Source organism: Bubalus kerabau, chromosome 5 (genome assembly GCF_029407905.1).
Source record: "Bubalus kerabau isolate K-KA32 ecotype Philippines breed swamp buffalo chromosome 5, PCC_UOA_SB_1v2, whole genome shotgun sequence".
NCBI classification, from domain to species: Eukaryota; Metazoa; Chordata; class Mammalia; order Artiodactyla; family Bovidae; genus Bubalus; species Bubalus kerabau.
In genome coordinates, this window is record NC_073628.1 from 52914958 (window position 1) to 52930923 (window position 15966).

The window sequence follows — 15966 nt, forward strand, 5'->3', positions numbered from 1 at the left end:
CCCAGCTTCTAGTGTTCTCGCCCGTGAAGGAGCAGGCTGCGGGAGTGTGGGAGACGTGAGTGGCGCCTGGCTGGCCTCAGCTCCGCTCTGGCCTTCCCTTTGGACCTAGGAGCCAGGCCTCTTTGCAGAAGGCTCAGGGGCCGGGGGTGTGCAAACTGCCAAAGCCTCCCGCAAGCAGAGCTCTTTGTCAGGCAAAGAGAGCGCCCAGGGCTGCACTCCCAAGCGGTTGCTTGGCCGCCCAGACGAAGCGCTGGGCGGAGGGAATCAGGGTCCCAGCGCCCCTGGCTGGGCGAGGCAGCACCACAGCCAGAGGGATCCTCCGTTTGTGCCCAGCAAGCGCCTGCCACACTGGGCTTCCCTGGAGCTCTCCCCCAGCTTAGAGTGGTGTGGATGTGGTTTGGGGCCTTCCCTGGTGCGTTTTGGCTAGGGAGAGCACAGCCCCAGCGCAGGGGAACCAGTCCCTGAGCAGAGAGCTCCGGGCAAGTGCTCTGTGCCCAGGCCTGGAAGCCCAGTTCCCTGCACGCCGGAGAGAAGAGAGGGGTTGCGGGCCTGTTACTAGGAAGGACCGAGCGAGCTGCCAGAGCGGCGGAGCTCCAGCTCTGCGCCCAGGCGCGATAGCGCAGAGCCCCGGCCGAGAGGCTGCTCTGGCCTGGGCGAGCCTCGCCCAGCGCTTCCCAGCTTCTAGCGTTCTCGCCCGGGAAGGAGCAGGCTGCGGGAGTGTGGGAGACGTGAGTGGCGCCTGGCTGGCCTCAGCTCCGCTCTGGCCTTCCCTTTGGACCTAGGAGCCAGGCCTCTTTGCAGAAGGCTCAGGGGCCGGGGGTGTGCAAACTGCCAAAGCCTCCCGCAAGCAGAGCTCTTTGTCAGGCAAAGAGAGCGCCCAGGGCTGCATTCCCAAGCGGTGGCTTGGCCGCACAGACGAGCGGAGGGAATCAGGGTCCCAGCGCCCCTGGCTGGGCGAGGCAGCACCACAGCCAGAGGGATCCTCCGTTTGTGCCCAGCAAGCGCCTGCCACACTGGGCTTCCCTGGAGCTCTCCCCCAGCGTAGAGTGGTGTGGATGTGGTTTGGGGCCTTCCCCGGTGCGTTTGGGCTAGGGAGAGCACAGCCCCAGCACAGGGGAACCAGTCCCTGAGCAGAGAGCTCCGGGCAAGTGCTCTGTGCCCAGGCCTGGAAGCCCAGTTCCCAGCACGCCGGAGAGAAGAGAGGGGTTGCGGGCCTGTTACTGGGAAGGACCGAGCGAGCTGCCAGAGCGGCGGAGCTCCAGCTCTGCGCCCAGGCGCGATAGCGCAGAGCCCCGGCCGAGAGGCTGCTCTGGCCTGGGCGAGCCTCGCCCAGCGCTTCCCAGCTTCTAGTGTTCTCGCCCGTGAAGGAGCAGGCTGCGGGAGTGTGGGAGACGTGAGTGGCGCCTGGCTGGCCTCAGCTCCGCTCTGGCCTTCCCTTTGGACCTAGGAGCCAGGCCTCTTTGCAGAAGGCTCAGGGGCCGGGGGTGTGCAAACTGCCAAAGCCTCCCGCAAGCAGAGCTCTTTGTCAGGCAAAGAGAGCGCCCAGGGCTGCACTCCCAAGCGGTTGCTTGGCCGCCCAGACGAAGCGCTGGGCGGAGGGAATCAGGGTCCCAGCGCCCCTGGCTGGGCGAGGCAGCACCACAGCCAGAGGGATCCTCCGTTTGTGCCCAGCAAGCGCCTGCCACACTGGGCTTCCCTGGAGCTCTCCCCCAGCGTAGAGTGGTGTGGATGTGGTTTGGGGCCTTCCCTGGTGCGTTTTGGCTAGGGAGAGCACAGCCCCAGCGCAGGGGAACCAGTCCCTGAGCAGAGAGCTCCGGGCAAGTGCTCTGTGCCCAGGCCTGGAAGCCCAGTTCCCTGCACGCCGGAGAGAAGAGAGGGGTTGCGGGCCTGTTACTAGGAAGGACCGAGCGAGCTGCCAGAGCGGCGGAGCTCCAGCTCTGCGCCCAGGCGCGATAGCGCAGAGCCCCGGCCGAGAGGCTGCTCTGGCCTGGGCGAGCCTCGCCCAGCGCTTCCCAGCTTCTAGCGTTCTCGCCCGGGAAGGAGCAGGCTGCGGGAGTGTGGGAGACGTGAGTGGCGCCTGGCTGGCCTCAGCTCCGCTCTGGCCTTCCCTTTGGACCTAGGAGCCAGGCCTCTTTGCAGAAGGCTCAGGGGCCGGGGGTGTGCAAACTGCCAAAGCCTCCCGCAAGCAGAGCTCTTTGTCAGGCAAAGAGAGCGCCCAGGGCTGCATTCCCAAGCGGTGGCTTGGCCGCCCAGACGAAGCGCTGGGCGGAGGGAATCAGGGTCCCAGCGCCCCTGGCTGGGCGAGGCAGCACCACAGCCAGAGGGATCCTCCGTTTGTGCCCAGCAAGCGCCTGCCAGACTGGGCTTCCCTGGAGCTCTCCCCCAGCGTAGAGTGGTGTGGATGTGGCTTGGGGCCTTCCCCGGTGCGTTTGGGCTAGGGAGAGCACAGCCCCAGCGCAGGGGAACCAGTCCCTGAGCAGAGAGCTCCGGGCAAGTGCTCTGTGCCCAGGCCTGGAAGCCCAGTTCCCAGCACGCCGGAGAGAAGAGAGGGGTTGCGGGCCTGTTACTGGGAAGGACCGAGCGAGCTGCCAGAGCGGCGGAGCTCCAGCTCTGCGCCCAGGCGCGATAGCGCAGAGCCCCAGCCGAGAGGCTGCTCTGGCCTGGGCGAGCCTCGCCCAGCGCTTCCCAGCTTCTAGCGTTCTCGCCCGGGAAGGAGCAGGCTGCGGGAGTGTGGGAGACGTGAGTGGCGCCTGGCTGGCCTCAGCTCCGCTCTGGCCTTCCCTTTGGACCTAGGAGCCAGGCCTCTTTGCAGAAGGCTCAGGGGCCGGGGGTGTGCAAACTGCCAAAGCCTCCCGCAAGCAGAGCTCTTTGTCAGGCAAAGAGAGCGCCCAGGGCTGCATTCCCAAGCGGTGGCTTGGCCGCCCAGACGAAGCGCTGGGCGGAGGGAATCAGGGTCCCAGCGCCCCCGGCTGGGCGAGGCAGCACCACAGCCAGAGGGATCCTCCGTTTGTGCCCAGCAAGCGCCTGCCAGACTGGGCTTCCCTGGAGCTCTCCCCCAGCGTAGAGTGGTGTGGATGTGGCTTGGGGCCTTCCCCGGTGCGTTTGGGCTAGGGAGAGCACAGCCCCAGCGCAGGGGAACCAGTCCCTGAGCAGAGAGCTCCGGGCAAGTGCTCTGTGCCCAGGCCTGGAAGCCCAGTTCCCAGCACGCCGGAGAGAAGAGAGGGGTTGCGGGCCTGTTACTGGGAAGGACCGAGCCAGCTGCCAGAGCGGCGGAGCTCCAGCTCTGCGCCCAGGCGCGATAGCGCAGAGCCCCGGCCGAGAGGCTGCTCTGGCCTGGGCGAGCCTCGCCCACCGCTTCCCAGCTTCTAGCGTTCTCGCCCGGGAAGGAGCAGGCTGCGGGAGTGTGGGAGACGTGAGTGGCGCCTGGCTGGCCTCAGCTCCGCTCTGGCCTTCCCTTTGGACCTAGGAGCCAGGCCTCTTTGCAGAAGGCTCAGGGGCCGGGGGTGTGCAAACTGCCAAAGCCTCCCGCAAGCAGAGCTCTTTGTCAGGCAAAGAGAGCGCCCAGGGCTGCACTCCCAAGCGGTTGCTTGGCCGCCCAGACGAAGCGCTGGGCGGAGGGAATCAGGGTCCCAGCGCCCCTGGCTGGGCGAGGCAGCACCACAGCCAGAGGGATCCTCCGTTTGTGCCCAGCAAGCGCCTGTCAGACTGGGCTTCCCTGGAGCTCTCCCCCAGCGTAGAGTGGTGTGGATGTGGTTTGGGGCCTTCCCCGGTGCGTTTGGGCTAGGGAGAGCACAGCCCCAGCGCAGGGGAACCAGTCCCTGAGCAGAGAGCTCCGGGCAAGTGCTCTGTGCCCAGGCCTGGAAGCCCAGTTCCCAGCACGCCGGAGAGAAGAGAGGGGTTGCGGGCCTGTTACTGGGAAGGTCCGAGCGAGCTGCCAGAGCGGCGGAGCTCCAGCTCTGCGCCCAGGCGCGATAGCGCAGAGCCCCGGCCGAGAGGCTGCTCTGGCCTGGGCGAGCCTCGCCCAGCGCTTCCCAGCTTCTAGTGTTCTCGCCCGTGAAGGAGCAGACTGCGGGAGTGTGGGAGACGTGAGTGGCGCCTGGCTGGCCTCAGCTCCGCTCTGGCCTTCCCTTTGGACCTAGGAGCCAGGCCTCTTTGCAGAAGGCTCAGGGGCCGGGGGTGTGCAAACTGCCAAAGCCTCCCGCAAGCAGAGCTCTTTGTCAGGCAAAGAGAGCGCCCAGGGCTGCACTCCCAAGCGGTTGCTTGGCCGCCCAGACGAAGCGCTGGGCGGAGGGAATCAGGGTCCCAGCGCCCCTGGCTGGGCGAGGCAGCACCACAGCCAGAGGGATCCTCCGTTTGTGCCCAGCAAGCGCCTGCCACACTGGGCTTCCCTGGAGCTCTCCCCCAGCGTAGAGTGGTGTGGATGTGGTTTGGGGCCTTCCCTGGTGCGTTTGGGCTAGGGAGAGCACAGCCCCAGCGCAGGGGAACCAGTCCCTGAGCAGAGAGCTCCGGGCAAGTGCTCTGTGCCCAGGCCTGGAAGCCCAGTTCCCAGCACGCCGGAGAGAAGAGAGGGGTTGCGGGCCTGTTACTGGGAAGGACCGAGCGAGCTGCCAGAGCGGCGGAGCTCCAGCTCTGCGCCCAGGCGCGATAGCGCAGAGCCCCGGCCGAGAGGCTGCTCTGGCCTGGGCGAGCCTCGCCCAGCGCTTCCCAGCTTCTAGCGTTCTCTCCCGGGAAGGAGCAGGCTGCGGGAGTGTGGGAGACGTGAGTGGCGCCTGGCTGGCCTCAGCTCCGCTCTGGCCTTCCCTTTGGACCTAGGAGCCAGGCCTCTTTGCAGAAGGCTCAGGGGCCGGGGGTGTGCAAACTGCCAAAGCCTCCCGCAAGCAGAGCTCTTTGTCAGGCAAAGAGAGCGCCCAGGGCTGCATTCCCAAGCGGTGGCTTGGCCGCCCAGACGAAGCGCTGGGCGGAGGGAATCAGGGTCCCAGCGCCCCTGGCTGGGCGAGGCAGCACCACAGCCAGAGGGATCCTCCGTTTGTGCCCAGCAAGCGCCTGCCAGACTGGGCTTCCCTGGAGCTCTCCCCCAGCGTAGAGTGGTGTGGATGTGGCTTGGGGCCTTCCCCGGTGCGTTTGGGCTAGGGAGAGCACAGCCCCAGCGCAGGGGAACCAGTCCCTGAGCAGAGAGCTCCGGGCAAGTGCTCTGTGCCCAGGCCTGGAAGCCCAGTTCCCAGCACGCCGGAGAGAAGAGAGGGGTTGCGGGCCTGTTACTGGGAAGGACCGAGCGAGCTGCCAGAGCGGCGGAGCTCCAGCTCTGCGCCCAGGCGCGATAGCGCAGAGCCCCGGCCGAGAGGCTGCTCTGGCCTGGGCGAGCCTCGCCCAGCGCTTCCCAGCTTCTAGCGTTCTCGCCCGGGAAGGAGCAGGCTGCGGGAGTGTGGGAGACGTGAGTGGCGCCTGGCTGGCCTCAGCTCCGCTCTGGCCTTCCCTTTGGACCTAGGAGCCAGGCCTCTTTGCAGAAGGCTCAGGGGCCGGGGGTGTGCAAACTGCCAAAGCCTCCCGCAAGCAGAGCTCTTTGTCAGGCAAAGAGAGCCCCCAGGGCTGCACTCCCAAGCGGTTGCTTGGCCGCCCAGACGAAGCGCTGGGCGGAGGGAATCAGGGTCCCAGCGCCCCTGGCTGGGCGAGGCAGCACCACAGCCAGAGGGATCCTCCGTTTGTGCCCAGCAAGCGCCTGCCAGACTGGGCTTCCCTGGAGCTCTCCCCCAGCGTAGAGTGGTGTGGATGTGGTTTGGGGCCTTCCCCGGTGCGTTTGGGCTAGGGAGAGCACAGCCCCAGCGCAGGGGAACCAGTCCCTGAGCAGAGAGCTCCGGGCAAGTGCTCTGTGCCCAGGCCTGGAAGCCCAGTTCCCAGCACGCCGGAGAGAAGAGAGGGGTTGCGGGCCTGTTACTGGGAAGGTCCGAGCGAGCTGCCAGAGCGGCGGAGCTCCAGCTCTGCGCCCAGGCGCGATAGCGCAGAGCCCCGGCCGAGAGGCTGCTCTGGCCTGGGCGAGCCTCGCCCAGCGCTTCCTAGCTTCTAGCGTTCTCGCCCGGGAAGGAGCAGGCTGCGGGAGTGTGGGAGACGTGAGTGGCGCCTGGCTGGCCTCAGCTCCGCTCTGGCCTTCCCTTTGGACCTAGGAGCCAGGCCTCTTTGCAGAAGGCTCAGGGGCCGGGGGTGTGCAAACTGCCAAAGCCTCCCGCAAGCAGAGCTCTTTGTCAGGCAAAGAGAGCGCCCAGGGCTGCATTCCCAAGCGGTGGCTTGGCCGCCCAGACGAAGCGCTGGGCGGAGGGAATCAGGGTCCCAGCGCCCCTGGCTGGGCGAGGCAGCACCACAGCCAGAGGGATCCTCCGTTTGTGCCCAGCAAGCGCCTGCCAGACTGGGCTTCCCTGGAGCTCTCCCCCAGCGTAGAGTGGTGTGGATGTGGTTTGGGGCCTTCCCCGGTGCGTTTGGGCTAGGGAGAGCACAGCCCCAGCACAGGGGAACCAGTCCCTGAGCAGAGAGCTCCGGGCAAGTGCTCTGTGCCCAGGCCTGGAAGCCCAGATCCCTGCACGCCGGAGAGAAGAGAGGGGTTGCGGGCCTGTTACTGGGAAGGACCGAGCGAGCTGCCAGAGCGGCGGAGCTCCAGCTCTGCGCCCAGGCGCGATAGCGCAGAGCCCCGGCCGAGAGGCTGCTCTGGCCTGGGCGAGCCTCGCCCAGCGCTTCCCAGCTTCTAGTGTTCTCGCCCGTGAAAGAGCAGGCTGCGGGAGTGTGGGAGACGTGAGTGGCGCCTGGCTGGCCTCAGCTCCGCTCTGGCCTTCCCTTTGGACCTAGGAGCCAGGCCTCTTTGCAGAAGGCTCAGGGGCCGGGGGTGTGCAAACTGCCAAAGCCTCCCGCAAGCAGAGCTCTTTGTCAGGCAAAGAGAGCGCCCAGGGCTGCACTCCCAAGCGGTTGCTTGGCCGCCCAGACGAACCGCTGGGCGGAGGGAATCAGGGTCCCAGCGCCCCTGGCTGGGCGAGGCAGCACCACAGCCAGAGGGATCCTCCGTTTGTGCCCAGCAAGCGCCTGCCAGACTGGGCTTCCCTGGAGCTCTCCCCCAGCGTAGAGTGGTGTGGATGTGGCTTGGGGCCTTCCCCGGTGCGTTTGGGCTAGGGAGAGCACAGCCCCAGCGCAGGGGAACCAGTCCCTGAGCAGAGAGCTCCGGGCAAGTGCTCTGTGCCCAGGCCTGGAAGCCCAGTTCCCAGCACGCCGGAGAGAAGAGAGGGGTTGCGGGCCTGTTACTGGGAAGGACCGAGCGAGCTGCCAGAGCGGCGGAGCTCCAGCTCTGCGCCCAGGCGCGATAGCGCAGAGCCCCGGCCGAGAGGCTGCTCTGGCCTGGGCGAGCCTCGCCCAGCGCTTCCCAGCTTCTAGCGTTCTCGCCCGGGAAGGAGCAGGCTGCGGGAGTGTGGGAGACGTGAGTGGCGCCTGGCTGGCCTCAGCTCCGCTCTGGCCTTCCCTTTGGACCTAGGAGCCAGGCCTCTTTGCAGAAGGCTCAGGGGCCGGGGGTGTGCAAACTGCCAAAGCCTCCCGCAAGCAGAGCTCTTTGTCAGGCAAAGAGAGCCCCCAGGGCTGCACTCCCAAGCGGTTGCTTGGCCGCCCAGACGAAGCGCTGGGCGGAGGGAATCAGGGTCCCAGCGCCCCTGGCTGGGCGAGGCAGCACCACAGCCAGAGGGATCCTCCGTTTGTGCCCAGCAAGCGCCTGCCAGACTGGGCTTCCCTGGAGCTCTCCCCCAGCGTAGAGTGGTGTGGATGTGGTTTGGGGCCTTCCCTGGTGCGTTTGGGCTAGGGAGAGCACAGCCCCAGCGCAGGGGAACCAGTCCCTGAGCAGAGAGCTCCGGGCAAGTGCTCTGTGCCCAGGCCTGGAAGCCCAGTTCCCAGCACGCCGGAGAGAAGAGAGGGGTTGCGGGCCTGTTACTGGGAAGGTCCGAGCGAGCTGCCAGAGCGGCGGAGCTCCAGCTCTGCGCCCAGGCGCGATAGCGCAGAGCCCCGGCCGAGAGGCTGCTCTGGCCTGGGCGAGCCTCGCCCAGCGCTTCCTAGCTTCTAGCGTTCTCGCCCGGGAAGGAGCAGGCTGCGGGAGTGTGGGAGACGTGAGTGGCGCCTGGCTGGCCTCAGCTCCGCTCTGGCCTTCCCTTTGGACCTAGGAGCCAGGCCTCTTTGCAGAAGGCTCAGGGGCCGGGGGTGTGCAAACTGCCAAAGCCTCCCGCAAGCAGAGCTCTTTGTCAGGCAAAGAGAGCGCCCAGGGCTGCATTCCCAAGCGGTGGCTTGGCCGCACAGACGAGCGGAGGGAATCAGGGTCCCAGCGCCCCTGGCTGGGCGAGGCAGCACCACAGCCAGAGGGATCCTCCGTTTGTGCCCAGCAAGCGCCTGCCAGACTGGGCTTCCCTGGAGCTCTCCCCCAGCGTAGAGTGGTGTGGATGTGGTTTGGGGCCTTCCCCGGTGCGTTTGGGCTAGGGAGAGCACAGCCCCAGCACAGGGGAACCAGTCCCTGAGCAGAGAGCTCCGGGCAAGTGCTCTGTGCCCAGGCCTGGAAGCCCAGTTCCCTGCACGCCGGAGAGAAGAGAGGGGTTGCGGGCCTGTTACTGGGAAGGACCGAGCGAGCTGCCAGAGCGGCGGAGCTCCAGCTCTGCGCCCAGGCGCGATAGCGCAGAGCCCCGGCCGAGAGGCTGCTCTGGCCTGGTCGAGCCTCGCCCAGCGCTTCCCAGCTTCTAGTGTTCTCGCCCGTGAAAGAGCAGGCTGCGGGAGTGTGGGAGACGTGAGTGGCGCCTGGCTGGCCTCAGCTCCGCTCTGGCCTTCCCTTTGGACCTAGGAGCCAGGCCTCTTTGCAGAAGGCTCAGGGGCCGGGGGTGTGCAAACTGCCAAAGCCTCCCGCAAGCAGAGCTCTTTGTCAGGCAAAGAGAGCGCCCAGGGCTGCACTCCCAAGCGGTTGCTTGGCCGCCCAGACGAAGCGCTGGGCGGAGGGAATCAGGGTCCCAGCGCCCCTGGCTGGGCGAGGCAGCACCACAGCCAGAGGGATCCTCCGTTTGTGCCCAGCAAGCGCCTGCCACACTGGGCTTCCCTGGAGCTCTCCCCCAGCGTAGAGTGGTGTGGATGTGGTTTGGGGCCTTCCCCGGTGCGTTTGGGCTAGGGAGAGCACAGCCCCAGCGCAGGGGAACCAGTCCCTGAGCAGAGAGCTCCGGGCAAGTGCTCTGTGCCCAGGCCTGGAAGCCCAGTTCCCTGCACGCCGGAGAGAAGAGAGGGGTTGCGGGCCTGTTACTGGGAAGGACCGAGCGAGCTGCCAGAGCGGCGGAGCTCCAGCTCTGCGCCCAGGCGCGATAGCGCAGAGCCCCGGCCGAGAGGCTGCTCTGGCCTGGGCGAGCCTCGCCCAGCGCTTCCCAGCTTCTAGTGTTCTCGCCCGTGAAGGAGCAGGCTGCGGGAGTGTGGGAGACGTGAGTGGCGCCTGGCTGGCCTCAGCTCCGCTCTGGCCTTCCCTTTGGACCTAGGAGCCAGGCCTCTTTGCAGAAGGCTCAGGGGCCGGGGGTGTGCAAACTGCCAAAGCCTCCCGCAAGCAGAGCTCTTTGTCAGGCAAAGAGAGCGCCCAGGGCTGCACTCCCAAGCGGTTGCTTGGCCGCCCAAACGAACCTCTGGGCGGAGGGAATCAGGGTCCCAGCGCCCCTGGCTGGGCGAGGCAGCACCACAGCCAGAGGGATCCTCCGTTTGTGCCCAGCAAGCGCCTGCCAGACTGGGCTTCCCTGGAGCTCTCCCCCAGCGTAGAGTGGTGTGGATGTGGTTTGGGGCCTTCCCCGGTGCTTTTGGGCTAGGGAGAGCACAGCCCCAGCGCAGGGGAACCAGTCCCTGAGCAGAGAGCTCCGGGCAAGTGCTCTGTGCCCAGGCCTGGAAGCCCAGTTCCCAGCACGCCGGAGAGAAGAGAGGGGTTGCGGGCCTGTTACTGGGAAGGACCGAGCGAGCTGCCAGAGCGGCGGAGCTCCAGCTCTGCGCCCAGGCGCGATAGCGCAGAGCCCCGGCCGAGAGGCTGCTCTGGCCTGGGCGAGCCTCGCCCAGTGCTTCCCAGCTTCTAGCGTTCTCGCCCGGGAAGGAGCAGGCTGCGGGAGTGTGGGAGACGTGAGTGGCGCCTGGCTGGCCTCAGCTCCGCTCTGGCCTTCCCTTTGGACCTAGGAGCCAGGCCTCTTTGCAGAAGGCTCAGGGGCCGGGGGTGTGCAAACTGCCAAAGCCTCCCGCAAGCAGAGCTCTTTGTCAGGCAAAGAGAGCGCCCAGGGCTGCATTCCCAAGCGGTGGCTTGGCCGCACAGACGAGCGGAGGGAATCAGGGTCCCAGCGCCCCTGGCTGGGCGAGGCAGCACCACAGCCAGAGGGATCCTCCGTTTGTGCCCAGCAAGCGCCTGCCAGACTGGGCTTCCCTGGAGCTCTCCCCCAGCGTAGAGTGGTGTGGATGTGGTTTGGGGCCTTCCCCGGTGCGTTTGGGCTAGGGAGAGCACAGCCCCAGCGCAGGGGAACCAGTCCCTGAGCAGAGAGCTCCGGGCAAGTGCTCTGTGCCCAGGCCTGGAAGCCCAGTTCCCAGCACGCCGGAGAGAAGAGAGGGGTTGCGGGCCTGTTACTGGGAAGGACCGAGCGAGCTGCCAGAGCGGCGGAGCTCCAGCTCTGCGCCCAGGCGCGATAGCGCAGAGCCCCGGCCGAGAGGCTGCTCTGGCCTGGGCGAGCCTCGCCCAGCGCTTCCCAGCGTCTAGCATTCTCGCCCGGGAAGGAGCAGGCTGCGGGAGTGTGGGAGACGTGACTGGCGCCTGGCTGGCCTCAGCTCCGCTCTGGCCTTCCCTTTGGACCTAGGAGCCAGGCCTCTTTGCAGAAGGCTCAGGGGCCGGGGGTGTGCAAACTGCCAAAGCCTCCCGCAAGCAGAGCTCTTTGTCAGGCAAAGAGAGCGCCCAGGGCTGCATTCCCAAGCGGTGGCTTGGCCGCCCAGACGAGCGGAGGGAATCAGGGTCCCAGCGCCCCTGGCTGGGCGAGGCAGCACCACAGCCAGAGGGATCCTCCGTTTGTGCCCAGCAAGCGCCTGCCAGACTGGGCTTCCCTGGAGCTCTCCCCCAGCGTAGAGTGGTGTGGATGTGGTTTGGGGCCTTCCCCGGTGCGTTTGGGCTAGGGAGAGCACAGCCCCAGCGCAGGGGAACCAGTCCCTGAGCAGAGAGCTCCAGGCAAGTGCTCTGTGCCCAGGCCTGGAAGCCCAGTTCCCAGCACGCCGGAGAGAAGAGAGGGGTTGCGGGCCTGTTACTGGGAAGGACCGAGCGAGCTGCCAGAGCGGCGGAGCTCCAGCTCTGCGCCCAGGCGCGATAGCGCAGAGCCCCGGCCGAGAGGCTGCTCTGGCCTGGGCGAGCCTCGCCCAGCGCTTCCCAGCTTCTAGCGTTCTCGCCCGGGAAGGAGCAGGCTGCGGGAGTGTGGGAGACGTGACTGGCGCCTGGCTGGCCTCAGCTCCGCTCTGGCCTTCCCTTTGGACCTAGGAGCCAGGCCTCTTTGCAGAAGGCTCAGGGGCCGGGGGTGTGCAAACTGCCAAAGCCTCCCGCAAGCAGAGCTCTTTGTCAGGCAAAGAGAGCGCCCAGGGCTGCACTCCCAAGCGGTTGCTTGGCCGCCCAGACGAAGCGCTGGGCGGAGGGAATCAGGGTCCCAGCGCCCCTGGCTGGGCGAGGCAGCACCACAGCCAGAGGGATCCTCCGTTTGTGCCCAGCAAGCGCCTGCCAGACTGGGCTTCCCTGGAGCTCTCCCCCAGCGTAGAGTGGTGTGGATGTGGTTTGGGGCCTTCCCCGGTGCGTTTGGGCTAGGGAGAGCACAGCCCCAGCGCAGGGGAACCAGTCCCTGAGCAGAGAGCTCCGGGCAAGTGCTCTGTGCCCAGGCCTGGAAGCCCAGTTCCCAGCACGTCGGAGAGAAGAGAGGGGTTGCGGGCCTGTTATTGGGAAGGACCGAGCCAGCTGCCAGAGCGGCGGAGCTCCAGCTCTGCGCCCAGGCGCGATAGCGCAGAGCCCCGGCCGAGAGGCTGCTCTGGCCTGGGCGAGCCTCGCCCAGCGCTTCCCAGCTTCTAGCGTTCTCGCCCGGGAAGGAGCAGGCTGCGGGAGTGTGGGAGACGTGAGTGGCGCCTGGCTGGCCTCAGCTCCGCTCTGGCCTTCCCTTTGGACCTAGGAGCCAGGTCTCTTTGCAGAAGGCTCAGGGGCCGGGGGTGTGCAAACTGCCAAAGCCTCCCGCAAGCAGAGCTCTTTGTCAGGCAAAGAGAGCGCCCAGGGCTGCATTCCCAAGCGGTTGCTTGGCCGCCCAAACGAACCGCTGGGCGGAGGGAATCAGGGTCCCAGCGCCCCTGGCTGGGCGAGGCAGCACCACAGCCAGAGGGATCCTCCGTTTGTGCCCAGCAAGCGCCTGCCAGACTGGGCTTCCCTGGAGCTCTCCCCCAGCGTAGAGTGGTGTGGATGTGGTTTGGGGCCTTCCCCGGTGCGTTTGGGCTAGGGAGAGCACAGCCCCAGCGCAGGGGAACCAGTCCCTGAGCAGAGAGCTCCGGGCAAGTGCTCTGTGCCCAGGCCTGGAAGCCCAGTTCCCAGCACGCCGGAGAGAAGAGAGGGGTTGCGGGCCTGTTACTGGGAAGGACCGAGCCAGCTGCCAGAGCGGCGGAGCTCCAGCTCTGCGCCCAGGCGCGATAGCGCAGAGCCCCGGCCGAGAGGCTGCTCTGGCCTGGGCGAGCCTCGCCCAGCGCTTCCCAGCTTCTAGCGTTCTCGCCCGGGAAGGAGCAGGCTGCGGGAGTGTGGGAGACGTGAGTGGCGCTTGGCTGGCCTCAGCTCCGCTCTGGCCTTCCCTTTGGACCTAGGAGCCAGGCCTCTTTGCAGAAGGCTCAGGGGCCGGGGGTGTGCAAACTGCCAAAGCCTCCCGCAAGCAGAGCTCTTTGTCAGGCAAAGAGAGCGCCCAGGGCTGCATACCCAAGCGGTGGCTTGGCCGCACAGACGAGCGGAGGGAATCAGGGTCCCAGCGCCCCTGGCTGGGCGAGGCAGCACCACAGCCAGAGGGATCCTCCGTTTGTGCCCAGCAAGCGCCTGCCAGACTGGGCTTCCCTGGAGCTCTCCCCCAGCGTAGAGTGGTGTGGATGTGGTTTGGGGCCTTCCCCGGTGCGTTTGGGCTAGGGAGAGCACAGCCCCAGCGCAGGGGAACCAGTCCCTGAGCAGAGAGCTCCGGGCAAGTGCTCTGTGCCCAGGCCTGGAAGCCCAGTTCCCAGCACGCCGGAGAGAAGAGAGGGGTTGCGGGCCTGTTACTGGGAAGGACCGAGCGAGCTGCCAGAGCGGCGGAGCTCCAGCTCTGCGCCCAGGCGCGATAGCGCAGAGCCCCGGCCGAGAGGCTGCTCTGGCCTGGGCGAGCCTCGCCCAGTGCTTCTTAGCTTCTAGCGTTCTCGCTCGGGAAGGAGCAGGCTGCGGGAGTGTGGGAGACGTGAGTGGCGCCTGGCTGGCCTCAGCTCCGCTCTGGCCTTCCCTTTGGACCTAGGAGCCAGGTCTCTTTGCAGAAGGCTCAGGGGCCGGGGGTGTGCAAACTGCCAAAGCCTCCCGCAAGCAGAGCTCTTTGTCAGGCAAAGAGAGCGCCCAGGGCTGCATTCCCAAGCGGTGGCTTGGCCGCCCAGACGAAGCGCTGGGCGGAGGGAATCAGGGTCCCAGCGCCCCTGGCTGGGCGAGGCAGCACCACAGCCAGAGGGATCCTCCGTTTGTGCCCAGCAAGCGCCTGCCAGACTGGGCTTCCCTGGAGCTCTCCCCCAGCGTAGAGTGGTGTGGATGTGGTTTGGGGCCTTCCCCGGTGCGTTTGGGCTAGGGAGAGCACAGCCCCAGCGCAGGGGAACCAGTCCCTGAGCAGAGAGCTCCGGGCAAGTGCTCTGTGCCCAGGCCTGGAAGCCCAGTTCCCAGCACGCCGGAGAGAAGAGAGGGGTTGCGGGCCTGTTACTGGGAAGGACCGAGCGAGCTGCCAGAGCGGCGGAGCTCCAGCTCTGCGCCCAGGCGCGATAGCGCAGAGCCCCGGCCGAGAGGCTGCTCTGGCCTGAGCGAGCCTCGCCCAGTACTTCCCAGCTTCTAGTGTTCTCGCCCTGGAAGGAGCAGGCTGCGGGAGTGTGGGAGACATGACTGGCGCCTGGCTGGCCTCAGCTCCGCTCTGGCCTTCCCTTTGGACCTAGGAGCCAGGCCTCTTTGCAGAAGGCTCAGGGGCCGGGGGTGTGCAAACTGCCAAAGCCTTCCGCAAGCAGAGCTCTTTGTCAGGCAAAGAGAGCGCCCAGGGCTGCATTCCCAAGCGGTTGCTTGGCCGCCCAAACGAACCTCTGGGCGGAGGGAATCAGGGTCCCAGCGCCCCTGGCTGGGCGAGGCAGCACCACAGCCAGAGGGATCCTCCGTTTGTGCCCAGCAAGCGCCTGCCAGACTGGGCTTCCCTGGAGCTCTCCCCCAGCGTAGAGTGGTGTGGATGTGGTTTGGGGCCTTCCCCGGTGCGTTTGGGCTAGGGAGAGCACAGCCCCAGCGCAGGGGTACCAGTCCCTGAGCAGAGAGCTCCGGGCAAGTGCTCTGTGCCCAGGCCTGGAAGCCCAGTTCCCAGCACGCCGGAGAGAAGAGAGGGGTTGCGGGCCTGTTACTGGGAAGGACCGAGCGAGCTGCCAGAGCGGCGGAGCTCCAGCTCTGCGCCCAGGCGCGATAGCGCAGAGCCCCGGCCGAGAGGCTGCTCTGGCCTGGGCGAGCCTCGCCCAGCGCTTCCCAGCTTCTAGCGTTCTCGCCCGGGAAGGAGCAGGCTGCGGGAGTGTGGGAGACGTGAGTGGCGCCTGGCTGGCCTCAGCTCCGCTCTGGCCTTCCCTTTGGACCTAGGAGCCAGGCCTCTTTGCAGAAGGCTCAGGGGCCGGGGGTGTGCAAACTGCCAAAGCCTCCCGCAAGCAGAGCTCTTTGTCAGGCAAAGAGAGCGCCCAGGGCTGCACTCCCAAGCGGTTGCTTGGCCGCCCAGACGAAGCGCTGGGCGGAGGGAATCAGGGTCCCAGCGCCCCTGGCTGGGCGAGGCAGCACCACAGCCAGAGGGATCCTCCGTTTGTGCCCAGCAAGCGCCTGCCAGACTGGGCTTCCCTGGAGCTCTCCCCCAGCGTAGAGTGGTGTGGATGTGGTTTGGGGCCTTCCCCGGTGCGTTTGGGCTAGGGAGAGCACAGCCCCAGCGCAGGGGAACCAGTCCCTGAGCAGAGAGCTCCGGGCAAGTGCTCTGTGCCCAGGCCTGGAAGCCCAGTTCCCAGCACGCCGGAGAGAAGAGAGGGGTTGCGGGCCTGTTACTGGGAAGGACCGAGCGAGCTGCCAGAGCGGCGGAGCTCCAGCTCTGCGCCCAGGCGCGATAGCGCAGAGCCCCGGCCGAGAGGCTGCTCTGGCCTGGGCGAGCCTCGCCCAGCGCTTCCTAGCTTCTAGCGTTCTCGCCCGGGAAGGAGCAGGCTGCGGGAGTGTGGGAGACGTGAGTGGCGCCTGGCTGGCCTCAGCTCCGCTCTGGCCTTCCCTTTGGACCTAGGAGCCAGGCCTCTTTGCAGAAGGCTCAGGGGCCGGGGGTGTGCAAACTGCCAAAGCCTCCCGCAAGCAGAGCTCTTTGTCAGGCAAAGAGAGCGCCCAGGGCTGCATTCCCAAGCGGTGGCTTGGCCGCACAGACGAGCGGAGGGAATCAGGGTCCCAGCGCCCCTGGCTGGGCGAGGCAGCACCACAGCCAGAGGGATCCTCCGTTTGTGCCCAGCAAGCGCCTGCCAGACTGGGCTTCCCTGGAGCTCTCCCCCAGCGTAGAGTGGTGTGGATGTGGTTTGGGGCCTTCCCTGGTGCGTTTGGGCTAGGGAGAGCACAGCCCCAGCGCAGGGGAACCAGTCCCTGAGCAGAGAGCTCCGGGCAAGTGCTCTGTGCCCAGGCCTGGAAGCCCAGTTCCCTGCACGCCGGAGAGAAGA